Genomic DNA, 12,412 nt, shown 5'->3' on the forward strand with positions numbered 1-12,412 from the left:
ATAAAGGTATTATAGTTATAAAACAATCGCAACATGTGCAGTATCTATCATATTAGAAGTTTATCATTTAGAGTAATTATTCGATTCTTTTAATTTTTCATGGTATTTATGCAAGTCATTATTCTCTTTTATGTGGTCATTTTCATATTTGGCCCCACAAATACATACAAAATTAATAGCATTATTGTTAATGATATTGGCAACAACAACAACAACAACAACAACAATAATAATAATAATGATGATGATAATAATAATAATAATAATGTTTTGAGAAAAAGACCAACAGAAACATGAAACACAAAACTTGCTTTTGAAATGAAGACTAAATGATTCATTTCTTTTTTCTTTTTTTGAACAGCTCAAGAGTAACAAAATGACTTCAACACAACATTAATGTTGCCAAATCTTGGAGTCATCAAACCTGAAATGCCATACTACATTCATAGTCATATAAAATGAATGTCCATCCATCCATCCATCTTCAACCACTTATTCAAAATCGGGTAGCAGGGGTATGTTTGTGTGATGGTTCAGCCTGTTGTCTTGTTTTAGCTGTGTGACTATTCTGCGTTAGTACTCACAAAGCAATGTAAAAAAAAACAACAACAACAACAACAACAAACAAACAAACTGTCAAATTCCCTTTAACATATGTGGCAAATAAAGCTGACTGGAATATGAAAACTGAGGTAAGTTTTTCTTCCAGTCCAAACCAATGTAGCTATAAACACTACCGTCAGTCACTTGGAAAATTCCCTGGTAAACAAAATGCTCTCTGAATTTTGAGAAGCCCCGCTGTAATAGATGTACAAGCCCAGTAGGTGATGCTGCTGCATCTATCATGATAAAACATCTTCCATGGCCGTCTTCACCGATTCATGTCCATGTTTAAATTCTGTGTCCGTTATGTTCACAAAACGCTTCTCTCTTTTACCGTCAAGAACATAACGTTCGATCCTTCAGTATTTAAATGTCTGGGGTGAAATCATCGTCAGTGCAGAATGGAGGTCTATTATCTGCACTGCACTGTGCGTTACGTTTGTAAAGCATCTCATGATGATGTTAGATTTACACATTTCTCAACTTTCTGCAGTGGGCAATGGTTTCTCCAGTGAACCGTGGTTTGTCTGAGTTCTGTGACATTCCTCCATCACCCAGGCCTTCACCCAGATTCACACCCTGGCTTGATTTTTGATGATTTCCTTCTTACGTATCGTATCGACACGTTGTTCTCCCTGTAGTCAGTTTTCTGTAAATGCGTGCACGTCGAGGCCTGCGTTAAGTCCCTGCGGCAAATATCTGACATTTATTCGGCGGATGACAAACTACAGTTATGAACTTGACAGGACTGAATTAATTCTTCAAGTTAAAACCAATTCATTGTTTACAACTGCATTTCTGTTTTATTTTAAAGTATTTGAGCAGGGTACCATGTAGGACATGAAATATAAATGTGGTCATTTCATGTCATTAACATTGTTTGTCTCTTGGCAAAGCTCTAAACAGCTTGATAAGACTGAGCTGGAATGCTTCTCTCTCTCTCTCCCTTTCTCTCTCTTTTCTTTCTTAATACACCGGAGAGTATAAATTTTAAAATAGTTCTGGAAAAAAGCTCTTTTATTCCATAAATAGACTGATGAGAGAGCTTTAGTCATCCTGGATTTTCCCTCCAGCCATCTATTTTGATGTTTTCATGCCGCAATTCACCTTCTGTTTAATTCCCTACAAATCTGACAGGGGGAGGAGTTATGTAGATGTGAGCAGACAGATTTCTTGCGATTGCTTCTTTTCCTCATTGGAAGAGGGTCTCAAGAGCTACTTAGAAAAATATGTTCAAGACAAAATTAGATGCCGTATCAGGGCATCTGCAGTTGAGGCCCCTCTCCATCCAAACCAACAACGAGCACACGCAGTTCAGAAGCACCGAACCAAGACTCACATATTTGAACATGATTGCCGTGTTTCATAGTCCAGTTTGAACATGATGATGGGTGTGTCCCAAGGTTAAATGATGCAACATGAAGCAGCTGCAGCAGTGAGTTTGACATATCAGTTCTCCTGTCTTGCGTTTCTTCCCCCGTACGGTTTTGTTCCTGTGAGCACGAACGGCCTCCTACAGTACTGGTCATATTGTTGCTAACGCCAACGCCATTTCCTGAATGCTTTACGGTTGGAAGTGCTTTTAGGGCGCTACTTTTAGAATTTCTCCGTTCGCTATCATTTGGAACATATGTGGAATAAAACTGATATTTTTGATAATTATGAAAGGTAGAAATTAGGGGGAAAAAATCCTGATGATGTATGATGCATATTTGTGATAACAATGATGGTATTTTTGGAACTGCTTTCTCAAATGGTGTGAAATTTTGTTGCTCTTCCACAAATTTCTCCATCCATCCATTTTCTTCGGCTTATTCCGATTAAAGGTTGCGGGGCGGCAGGGCTGGAGCCTATCCCAGTGGCTATGGGCGAGAGACAGGGTTCACCCTGGACAGGTCACCAGTCCATCACAGGGCCAACACATAGAGACAGACAACCATTCACACTCACAGTCACACCTACGGTCAATTTAGAGTATCAATCAGCCTCGTCCCCTCTTGATGTCTCCAACATTTAAATATTGGCGGTTTATGTTGTTCCAAACTAAGCATCTTGCCGATCGTCTTTGTTGTCAATAACTTGCAGATTTGATAAAAAGGGCTGGGAAGTCTTTCTTTCTGCAGCCGCAACCGACGACATTTCCATTCAGATGGATAGAAAATACAAAACCCTGCTTTTTACTGTCCAAGTGACAGAATCTGACGTCATTCGCGCTGAAGTAAAAGTGACCTTTGGATTCAGTTCATGTGTTCTGCACTGTCTTGAAAATTATAGTCCACACACACATACATGTACACAACTACTCTGGAAGTTACGTTCTAACTTCCCCTGGCTGTACGACCCCCCCCCCCCCCCACTCCACAGAGTTCAAGGTCACAGGAACTTAGGAAGAATTTTGACATCAAAGAGGAATGGACTTTCAAAGACTAGAGATCACAGAGTAATTCTTGATTCTTTGATGTCAAAATTCTAAATTCCGGGACATTTTGATCAAAGAATTCTTTGTCTATGATGTCATAAAAGCCTTCCTGTGTAAGAGAAAGCAGAGTGGCATCAACAGTATCAGCACCTTCACAGTCCATTGGAACATCAGACATATTACAGGTCTGAATCCTTGCAACTGAGAACAGAACCAGGAGCAACGAGAAATGGATCTGGCTGTGAGAGTGAGGCAGTACATGGAGGAACTGGAACGGGAGCGACTGGAACGAGAGAGAGAGGAAAGACAGCAATACGAGAGTGATGAGGAGATGGATGGAATTGAGAGAGAGTGGGAGGAGGAGGAGCTGGAGAGAGAGGAAAGAGAGAGACAAGAACTGCTCCAGTTCGAGATGGATGAGGAAGAGCTGGAGAGAGAGGAAAGAGAGAGACAAGAACTGCTCCAGTTCGAGAAGGATGAGGAAGAGCTGGAGAGAGAGGAAAGAGAGAGGGAGTACATGGAGAGAGAGGAAAGAGAGAGACAAGAACTGCTCCAGTTCGAGAGAGACGAGGAGGAGGTGGAGAGAGAGGAAAGAGAGAGGGAGTACATGGAGAGAGAGGAAAGAGAGAGACAAGAACTGCTCCAGTTCGAGAAGGATGAGGAAGAGCTGGAGAGAGAGGAAAGAGAGAGGGAGTACACGGAGAGAGAGGAAAGAGAGAGACAAGAACTGCTCCAGTTCGAGAGAGACGAGGAGGAGGTAGAGAGAGAGGAAAGAGAGAGGGACTACACGGAGAGAGAGGAAAGAGAGAGACAAGAACTGCTCCAGTTCGAGAGAGACGAGGAGGAGGTGGAGAGAGAGGAAAGAGAGAGGGAGTACATGGAGAGAGAGGAAAGAGAGAGACAAGAACTGCTCCAGTTCGAGAGGGACGAGGAGGAGGTGGAGAGAGAGGAAAGAGAGAGGGAGTACATGGAGAGAGAGGAAAGAGAGAGACAAGAACTGCTCCAGTTCGAGAGGGACGAGGAGGAGGTGGAGAGAGAGGAAAGAGAGAGGGAGTACATGGAGAGAGAGGAAAGAGAGAGACAAGAACTGCTCCAGTTCGAGAGGGACGAGGAGGAGGTGGAGAGAGAGGAAAGAGAGAGGGAGGAGACAGAGCGGATGGAGAGAGAGAGAGAGGAGAGAATGAGAGACTCCAGACAGAGAGGGAGGATTGGATTCATTGCAAGAGAGCTGTTGAGGAGATTGAGGGAGTGGAATGAGAGAAGAAGGAGCTGGAACCTCTTGAGAGGGATGAAGAGGAGACTGACAGACTGGAGAGAGAGAGGGAAGATCTGGACTAGTTTTCATCAGATGAGGAGGAGATAGAGAGAGAGAGAGAGAGAGAGAGAGAAGGAGATGGAGCGATTCCACAATGAGAAGAAGGAGACCTCAAGGCTCCAGGAAGAGAGGAAGGAGACCTCAAGGCTCCAGGAAGAGAGGAAGGAGACCTCAAGGCTCCAGGAAGAGAGGAAGGAGACCTCAAGGCTCCAGGAAGAGAGGAAGGAGACCTCAAGGCTCCAGGAAGAGAAGAAGGAGACCTCAAGGCTCCAGGAAGAGAGGAAGGAGACCTCAAGGCTCCAGGAAGAGAAGGAGGAGACCTCAAGGCTCCAGGAAGAGAGGAAGGAGACCTCAAGGCTCCAGGAAGAGAGGAAGGAGACCTCAAGGCTCCAGGAATAGAAGGAGGAGACCTCAAGGCTCCAGGAAGGGAAGGAGGAATTCAAGAAGAAAAAGAGGAATGAATTACAATGTGAATGTGTTCATGAATAATAAAAATATTGTAGAAATAAATAAAAGAAATATCTAATTTAGTAAAAGTCATGTCCCTGTCCTCCATCAACATCTCCATACTGGCATCTATACGCTGGTTGAAAAATCTTTGTGTTCACATTCATCTCAGGAATAAATGTTGATGTTGTCTTCCATGTTGTGGCTTGTTAATTTGAGGGGAGTGCATGATTTCTTTCTCACGGTCATGAAAATGTTCATTGAAAGGTGTGAAAAAGTGAAAAAGTCATGGAATTTCTTTGGGTAAAAATGTTTCTGACCTCTCTGTCAACAAGCCTGCTTTTTTTCTTTTATTTCTACCAGAAAGAGAAGGAGCTTGTGAACATCAAGTCCATCCATTTACATCCAAAAGAATGAATTAGGTGATCGAACAAATGGTAGCTTTCCAACTGCTCTGGCTGTGTGAAAGGGACGGTGTCTTTACCAGACATGGACGAGACATCTCCTGGAGGAATTTACCATCCAGCAACAACATCTTTGCCGGAGCGAGAGCCCTCTTTTTTTGCTTTTTGGAGGCTTTAACACACTCAAGAACTCTCCATTTTTTGCGGTCCCGTTCAACCATTCAAGTAACCATGGTGGAAAATGTGATACATAATTGGTCTTTCAAATTGTTCTCAAGAAATACCTCAATGGCGTCCGCTTTAAAATGAAAAAACAAAAAAAAACAAAAAAACGTATGTGTTTCACCTCCATGCTCGAAATTTGGCGGGCGCTTTTATCGCGACTCGACACACAATAAAGTCCTGTATGACCACGACTTTAAACCAACAGGAAGTCTGCCATTTTGATATTAACCTTCAATCTTGCCCATGTTTTTGAATAGTTTTCAGAGTTGCTCTTTGACGAACTCCTCCTCGGCGTTTCATCTGACTGATTTCAAATTTCATCCGTTGTCGTCGTCGCCGTCCTCCGCTTATCCGGTTGGTCTGGTTCACGGGGGCAGCAGCCTCAGCAAGGAACCCCAGACTGTCCTCTCCCCAGCCACTTCCACCAGCTCTTCCAGGGGAATCCGTCCGAGAGATATAATCCCTCCAGCGTGTCCTGGGTCGGCCTCGGGGCCTCCTCCCGGTTGGGCATGCCTGGAACACCTCCTGAAGGAGGCGTCCTCACCAGATACCTGAACCTCCTCCACTGACTCCTCTCGACATGGAGGAGCAGCAGCTCTACTCTGAGCCCCTCCAGGAATGACTGAGCTTCTCCCCCTGTCTCTGAGGGAGAGCCCAGCCGCCCTGCGGAGGAAACTCATTTCGGCCGCTGGTGTTTGCGATCTTGTTCTTTCGGTCGTCACCCAGAGCTCATGACCACAGGTGAGAGCCTCGCCCTTTGGCCAAGCTCCCTCTTCACCACAACGGAACTCAAATTTCACCCGTCCCTATTAACTGGCGGGGCCGATCGTGACCTTGAAGCTTTTGAGTTTTCACCCTCGTATGCAGGTTTGGATGATTAATCATGAAAATGTAAACTCTTACGAATTCCACCTGCATTGTTGGATCTAGTTCAAATCTCTCAGGTCTGATTAACCCGCCCTGAACACATGCAGGGGGTTAATATTGACAGCCAGTCACAGCGCCATCTAGCGGTGACAGGAAATGCTATGTTCTACACTGAGAGGTCCTGAATTTTGCCTGTTGATTGCGTTCGACTCGAAACATTTTGGGGATTAACTCCGGTGACGACTGTGACTTTTGGTTGCACCCTCAAGAAGTGAGGTGGCGGCGAAGGTTGATGCTTCGCCATGAAAGATTGAACTCTTCTTACGACATAATAACATTTGAAATGATCTTGATTTTTTAAAAAATAGCATCTTTTTATAAAAGAAAACAACAACAAAAAAAAACAGGAAAAAGTTTAAATGGTTAGAATCTTACAAATTCGGACACAAGTACATTTCGTGATAAAAACTGAAGCCGTTAAAAATACTCTAAAAAACGTTATATTCACATTTACAGTCGTTCGTTGGTACATTCATGGGAAGGTGCACCGAGGGTTAAATAGCCGAAAATTTGGGATATTTCAGTGTTTTCTGTAGCTGAAAGCATTAAGGAACAGAAAGCTTTAAAAAAATAAATAAAGTAAAAGAAGTAAAGTTGAGGATTTTAAAAATGTGAGTGCGCTCTTGCTAAAATGTCCAGTTCTTTGGGAAAAAAGGGGAATTCTCAGTGCCTTTTTTTTTTTTTTTTTTTTTACATATTCTCACCAGTTCCGCAAATTTGTACTGCATTAAATCGATGGGTGGCTCTTCCAAACTGAGGAAGTACCTAAAACCTTATTCTTACTTTGGGAATAAAAAGAGAAGGGACACTGTCGAACTTATTCACCTGCTACAAGAACGTTTACTCTTGTTTGGTTTACGGCTACTTTCTCTATCAATATTTCCATTTACTTTGCGCTAATTCACTTTTTGTGGGTACTTTGCCAGAGATCCAATCCTTGAGCCAGATTTCACCCGAATCCCTGAGGTACAAAAGAGGGCCTTTTCTTAGCTTAGTTGTTTACTTTTAGGGTTGTTCAAGGACTCTTAATCGCGTCCCCCGATTAATTCAACAGGAGCGCCGTATCTACGGGGTTTCGTGTGTCACTTTTGAGTGTTGCGGTTCAGGATGTCTGAGTGAAAGGAGGGGGAGAAAGAGATGATGCGGGGGAGGAGCGAGCGCTCGTGTCCAACCCCGCGCTTCTGGCTTTTTCTGTCGATTTTTTTTGTGTGTGTGTGTGTGTGTGTGTGTGTGTGACACCGCCACGTTCCACCACGCCTGTATCACACGCAGAAATACACGCCAACGCTGCACTGTTTTCATAGACAAAACTGAATTACAGACATCATACTGACTCACTTCTTCTTTCCATTTCCTGTGTTTATACGCGTCTAAATATATCCTACTTATGTGTGCGTATTCAATTATGCTTACATATTCAACTGTGAAACTTATTTATTTTAGTTTATCTGATCATTTTACCCCAAGCGTCAATAAACTATATCTTATTCCAATGGGAGTGAATTTCAAACAATGCAACTCATATTTTATGTAGAAAACACACACATTTTGCCCAATCACAACTAAAATCTGATCCCACAGCTGCACAGAGTAAAATGAAATCATTTACACATAAAAAGAGGAGGATTCATGCCAGGTGTCTCGATCATTTATTCAGTGAAATTCATCCATATTAGCCATTTTTTTCATTCCATCCGCTAAGATAAAGGAGGGATTTTCAGCAATGACAGAAACAGAGTGATATATAAATCCTCATCAAGTGCTTGAGTAAATACTGTTGGTTTTTTTTTTCTTTTCAGTCACCCCTGAGTACTTCGCTAGGTTAGATACACGAAGTTCATAATAAACTCTGCTTCGACACGGATAGATTCAACTCTGATATTCCCCACCTCCACAAGAAGGAGGGAATAAACAACAGTTTCAGTGATGCTTTTTCTCAGGGACACATTGAGGTAGAAAGTAGCTTCTACATTGAATGCATCGTTTTCGTTAGAAAAACTGGAACTGAAACCTGATATGTGCTGAAAGAATACAGTACTGCAGGTGATCACCCTTAAAGAAACATGTTTCCAAGTTTTAAAGTGCACCGTAACACCATGATTATCACCACCACTCGTAATATGGTCCTCGAAGGGCTCCTTTCCACCGGCTCACTTCAGCTGGGGTCTGTTTGGCCCCGTTTCCACCGGCTCACTTCAGCTGGGGTCTGTTTGGCCCCGTTTCCACCGGCTCACTTCAGCTGGGGTCTGTTTGGCCCCGTTTCCACTGGCTCACTTCAGCTCGGGTCTGTTTGGCCCCGTTTCCACTGGCACCAACACGGTACTAACAGTTACCATTTTGGTCCCTGTTCTGTTGGGGTTCCAAGCGAGCAGAGCGGGGACTAAAATGTGACGTAAACACATAGCAGGGCTCTGATTGGGTAACTCACCCGCTTACATCGTCTACTTGGTATCATCTTGGCCTCGGTGGAATACTGGTCGATCGCTTGGTGGAGTCTTTTATTCTTTTCTGGGCTGTTCTGTTTCACCGCTTGAAGCCTTGCCCGTCTGTCGTCCCTCACTTTTAGTTGAAGCAAAAACCACAGACAGAGCAACAGGCAGAACGCTGCCTCCGTGTCCTCCATTGTTGTTGTGTTGCACACAAATGACGCCGGGGAACTCTTGGCCGGTGAGTCCACCCACGCTGACGTGGTACCCAGTGCTGGTGGGAACGCACCCGTACCGAGCCGAAGTGAGCCGGTGCCCTTGCATGCTCCTTTTCTCAAGATTTTCTCTTGTGCAAGAAACAGCACGGAAACACAGACATCAAACAGTATGAGAACAACGAATACAGCGTATGAGTTCCATACTGGAGTTCCACTTTTTCTCAACTATGACCAGTAGAGCACTCAGAAAGAACGCAATGACCTACAGTAGATTACTGAGGGACAAGACAAGACAACCAACTGGACAGAGTTAATAAGACATTAAAAAGAAAGGTAAATTCAGTGGTTGCTATCATTGTGAACACGAGATGATGGCGATCGGGCTTTGAAGGGAATCGAAAGGTGATACAGACGGCGTTAAAAAAAAAAAAAAAAAAAGCCCATCCACTAAAAAAAATGCAGATACAAGACGAGAACTCAGTTGAAAAAATGTCCCCTCAGTATAATACTGGTCTACAAGAGTCCAGATACACACCGTTGGACAAACAGGAAGGTTATAAATTTGTACCCTTTTAGATACACACTGGTACCCCCAAGTCTGCTGAACTGGGAGCAAGTCGAACAGTTTTAGAGAACGAAAAGTGAATAGTATGGACCACGTATTGTCTCTCCTTCCAATTTGTACACTTTTTACATTACTAGGCGCTCTCTTACGACACGGTATCATGTCACACGCACAGGCGAACCAAACGAGTCACTGGAGGAGCTACGGACAATTTTTGGTTTTTTAGAACATAGTCAGAAAATTGCCGCAACAAAACCATCGATGGAGGGGTTTTGGAATGTTTTTTCTCTACAGTTATGTATCACTGTATATATTTTGTTAAGAAAATACAATCGATAAATCTGACCAAAAAAACAAACAAAAAAAAAAAACCCAAAGAAACTTTGACATGACGTCAAAACTGTTATTTCTTCACATTTAACAGATAGTTTTTGATAACTTTTAATGTTTTAAAACCTTTAAAAACTACAGCTCCTGTCTAGTTTGTCCCCCCCGATTTTTTTTTTTAAACAAGCAGCAGATGGTCATTTTGAGATAACAAGTTACTTCGAACAAGAAGGCTACACATTTCCTCATGCATTTTTAGCTCGAATAAAGATTCTCAAGTAAGGTTGACATTTAATGCAGTGTAGCCTCAGTGCTCATCACAGACCACCATTGCACTATAAACACACCCTCTCCTGTATTCATCTTCTCCATTTTTCTTCTCCATCCATTGTCTACCACTTATCCTGTTAAGAGTCGCGGGGGGGGTGGAGCCTATCCCAGCAGCCTTCAGGTGAGAGGCGGGGTTCACCCTGGACAGGTCACCAGTCCATCTCAGGGCCAACACATAGAGACAGACAACCATTCACACTCACAGTCACACCTACGGTCAATTTAGAGTATCAATCAGCCTCGTCCCCTCTTGATGTCTTTGGACTGTGGGAGGAAGCTGGAGTACCAGAGAGAACCCACACAGGAACAGGGAGAACATGGAGACTCCACACAGAGAGAACCCACACAGGAACAGGGAGACTCACACAGAAAGATTCCGTGATGGAGCCGGGACTCGAACCCTGAACCTTCTTGCTGTGAGGCGTCAGTGCTGACCACTGCTCCACCGTGCCTCCTAACATTTTAAATACTGGCGGTTTATGTTGCTCCAAACTAAGCTTCTTGTCAATAACGTTGCAGATTTGAAAAAAAAAAAAAAAGGGCTGGGAAGTCTTTCTTTCTGCAGCCGCAACCGACGACATTTCCATTCAGATGGATAGAAAATACAAAACCCTGTTTTAAATGCTGCCATGTAGAATAGAAAATACGCATCTGGCTTCACAAGGCCTTCATCGTTCATGTGTATCCATGAGTGGGGAGCTGTGTGACTTCAGTGTCACGGTAACGCGTAAAAAGCGTTAAACTAAAGACGGGTGAAGGTTCTATTTGACGAGTGCAAACGTATCCAGGAATTTCCTGATGGTGTAGTACAACTACACTATTGCCATTATGTCTAATACCACTCATCCCCTGAGGAGTTGCTAATTATTACACGAGATGAAGAGACTCTTGCTTCATCGTCATAAAAGGACACAGCTGTCGGCAGACGCTCACAGTAACGAGCACGTATGAGTAGTGCAGCATGAGCTGGACATAAAATCCGGAATTATTTCATGAAACGCAATAAGCGCGCATCATTTAATCCGGATTAGATCACTGTAAATAGTAGCCGCGTTTACATGGACGCTCACATTCCACCGTTAATATGAGAAGAAAAAAAAACGCAAAATAAGAGTAGAAATTTGGTGATCCCATGTATTGGTATCACAACAACAAGAGATTCGTGACAAATTTACAAACCTTTTTTTTTTTCCTTTTTTTTTCTTTAATCAAAACTGATGCGTTACACCGACTGTTAAAGGTGTACAAATAAAATTTTAAATGCTTTTGGGTCTTCTTGGAGTTTCAAAAAAAAAAAAAGAAAAAAAAAGCCAGATTTGATCGAAGAGTCATTTTATACGTGCGCGTGCCTCATCGGCCGATGAACGACCTAAAATAACGACAATGGGGGCTACGGAACAGGAGTTCTAGACCAGGTTGGTGTAAATGTGGTAGAAACGCTGTACACGGAGAAGACAGAGCGAACCAGGATTAAACTGAATTGAATGATTGAATCGTAAACTTGTCACCCACCGGTTTGCAAAAACTTTGAGCCGCTGGCGATCCTGTTTTTGGCAGTCGGTAGAATCACTTTGCAAAGTCAAATTATGTTCTCGTTTGCATTTCGGGTGTGAAAATGTCTTGTCTCATCTGCTCATTTTATTTGGTGTCCCAGTAAACACTCGAGTCAGAGCCTGAATTATTTTGGGTGGAAGCAATTTTGTCCATGTAATCGCAGCTACCAGCTAGCATGATGATCATGGACATCTTCACCATATAGACGTTTCACCTGTAGGCAACCCAGGCAGACCAGCACGGCATCGTGAAAACAAGCATGGCTTCTTAATGACAGGGTGGCTCCCAGCAGTCCCCTGAAAGTACTTTCCTACAATACTGACATGAGCTCTCAGCAATTTCCGTGGCGTCTGTGAGGCCACCGCACTTCCGGCTTTCCGAGAGAGACAGGAAACGAGGCTGCGTCCAAAACGAGGTCAGAGAAAAACAACAAGAACATATCTGAGACATTAAAGTCACATTACCCAAATCTGATTATGGACCGCGCGTCCTCCCGCGTCCACGCAACAGTGCCGAGGGCCGTGAGGTATGTGCTATACCCAGTGAAGGAACACGCCAGAGGAAAAACTGGCAGGGTCGTCTGATATCCCGTCAAGCAGACGGCTCCCCTGTGGGAGGCTCAGATTATAATCCTTTCATCTCCAGTTGTCCC

General features: G+C 43.5%; 1 protein-coding gene across 1 annotated transcript in view; it reads right to left on the minus strand.

Moving 5' to 3' along the window:
• Window positions 1-7,977: 7,977 nt before the first annotated feature.
• paqr9 (progestin and adipoQ receptor family member 9) overlaps window positions 7,978-12,412 on the minus strand; it is a 6,381-nt gene continuing 1,946 nt past the window's right edge. Inside the window, exon 1 of the mRNA XM_086197867.1 lies at window positions 7,978-12,412. This exon is cut by the window's right edge and continues 1,946 nt beyond it. The gene's annotated coding sequence lies outside the window, so the exon portion shown is untranslated.

The sequence above is a fragment of the Aulostomus chinensis genome, chromosome 24, assembly GCF_037954235.1.
Source record: "Aulostomus chinensis isolate RoL2024-O1b breed Wild chromosome 24, RoL_Achi_v1.0, whole genome shotgun sequence".
NCBI classification, from domain to species: Eukaryota; Metazoa; Chordata; class Actinopteri; order Syngnathiformes; family Aulostomidae; genus Aulostomus; species Aulostomus chinensis.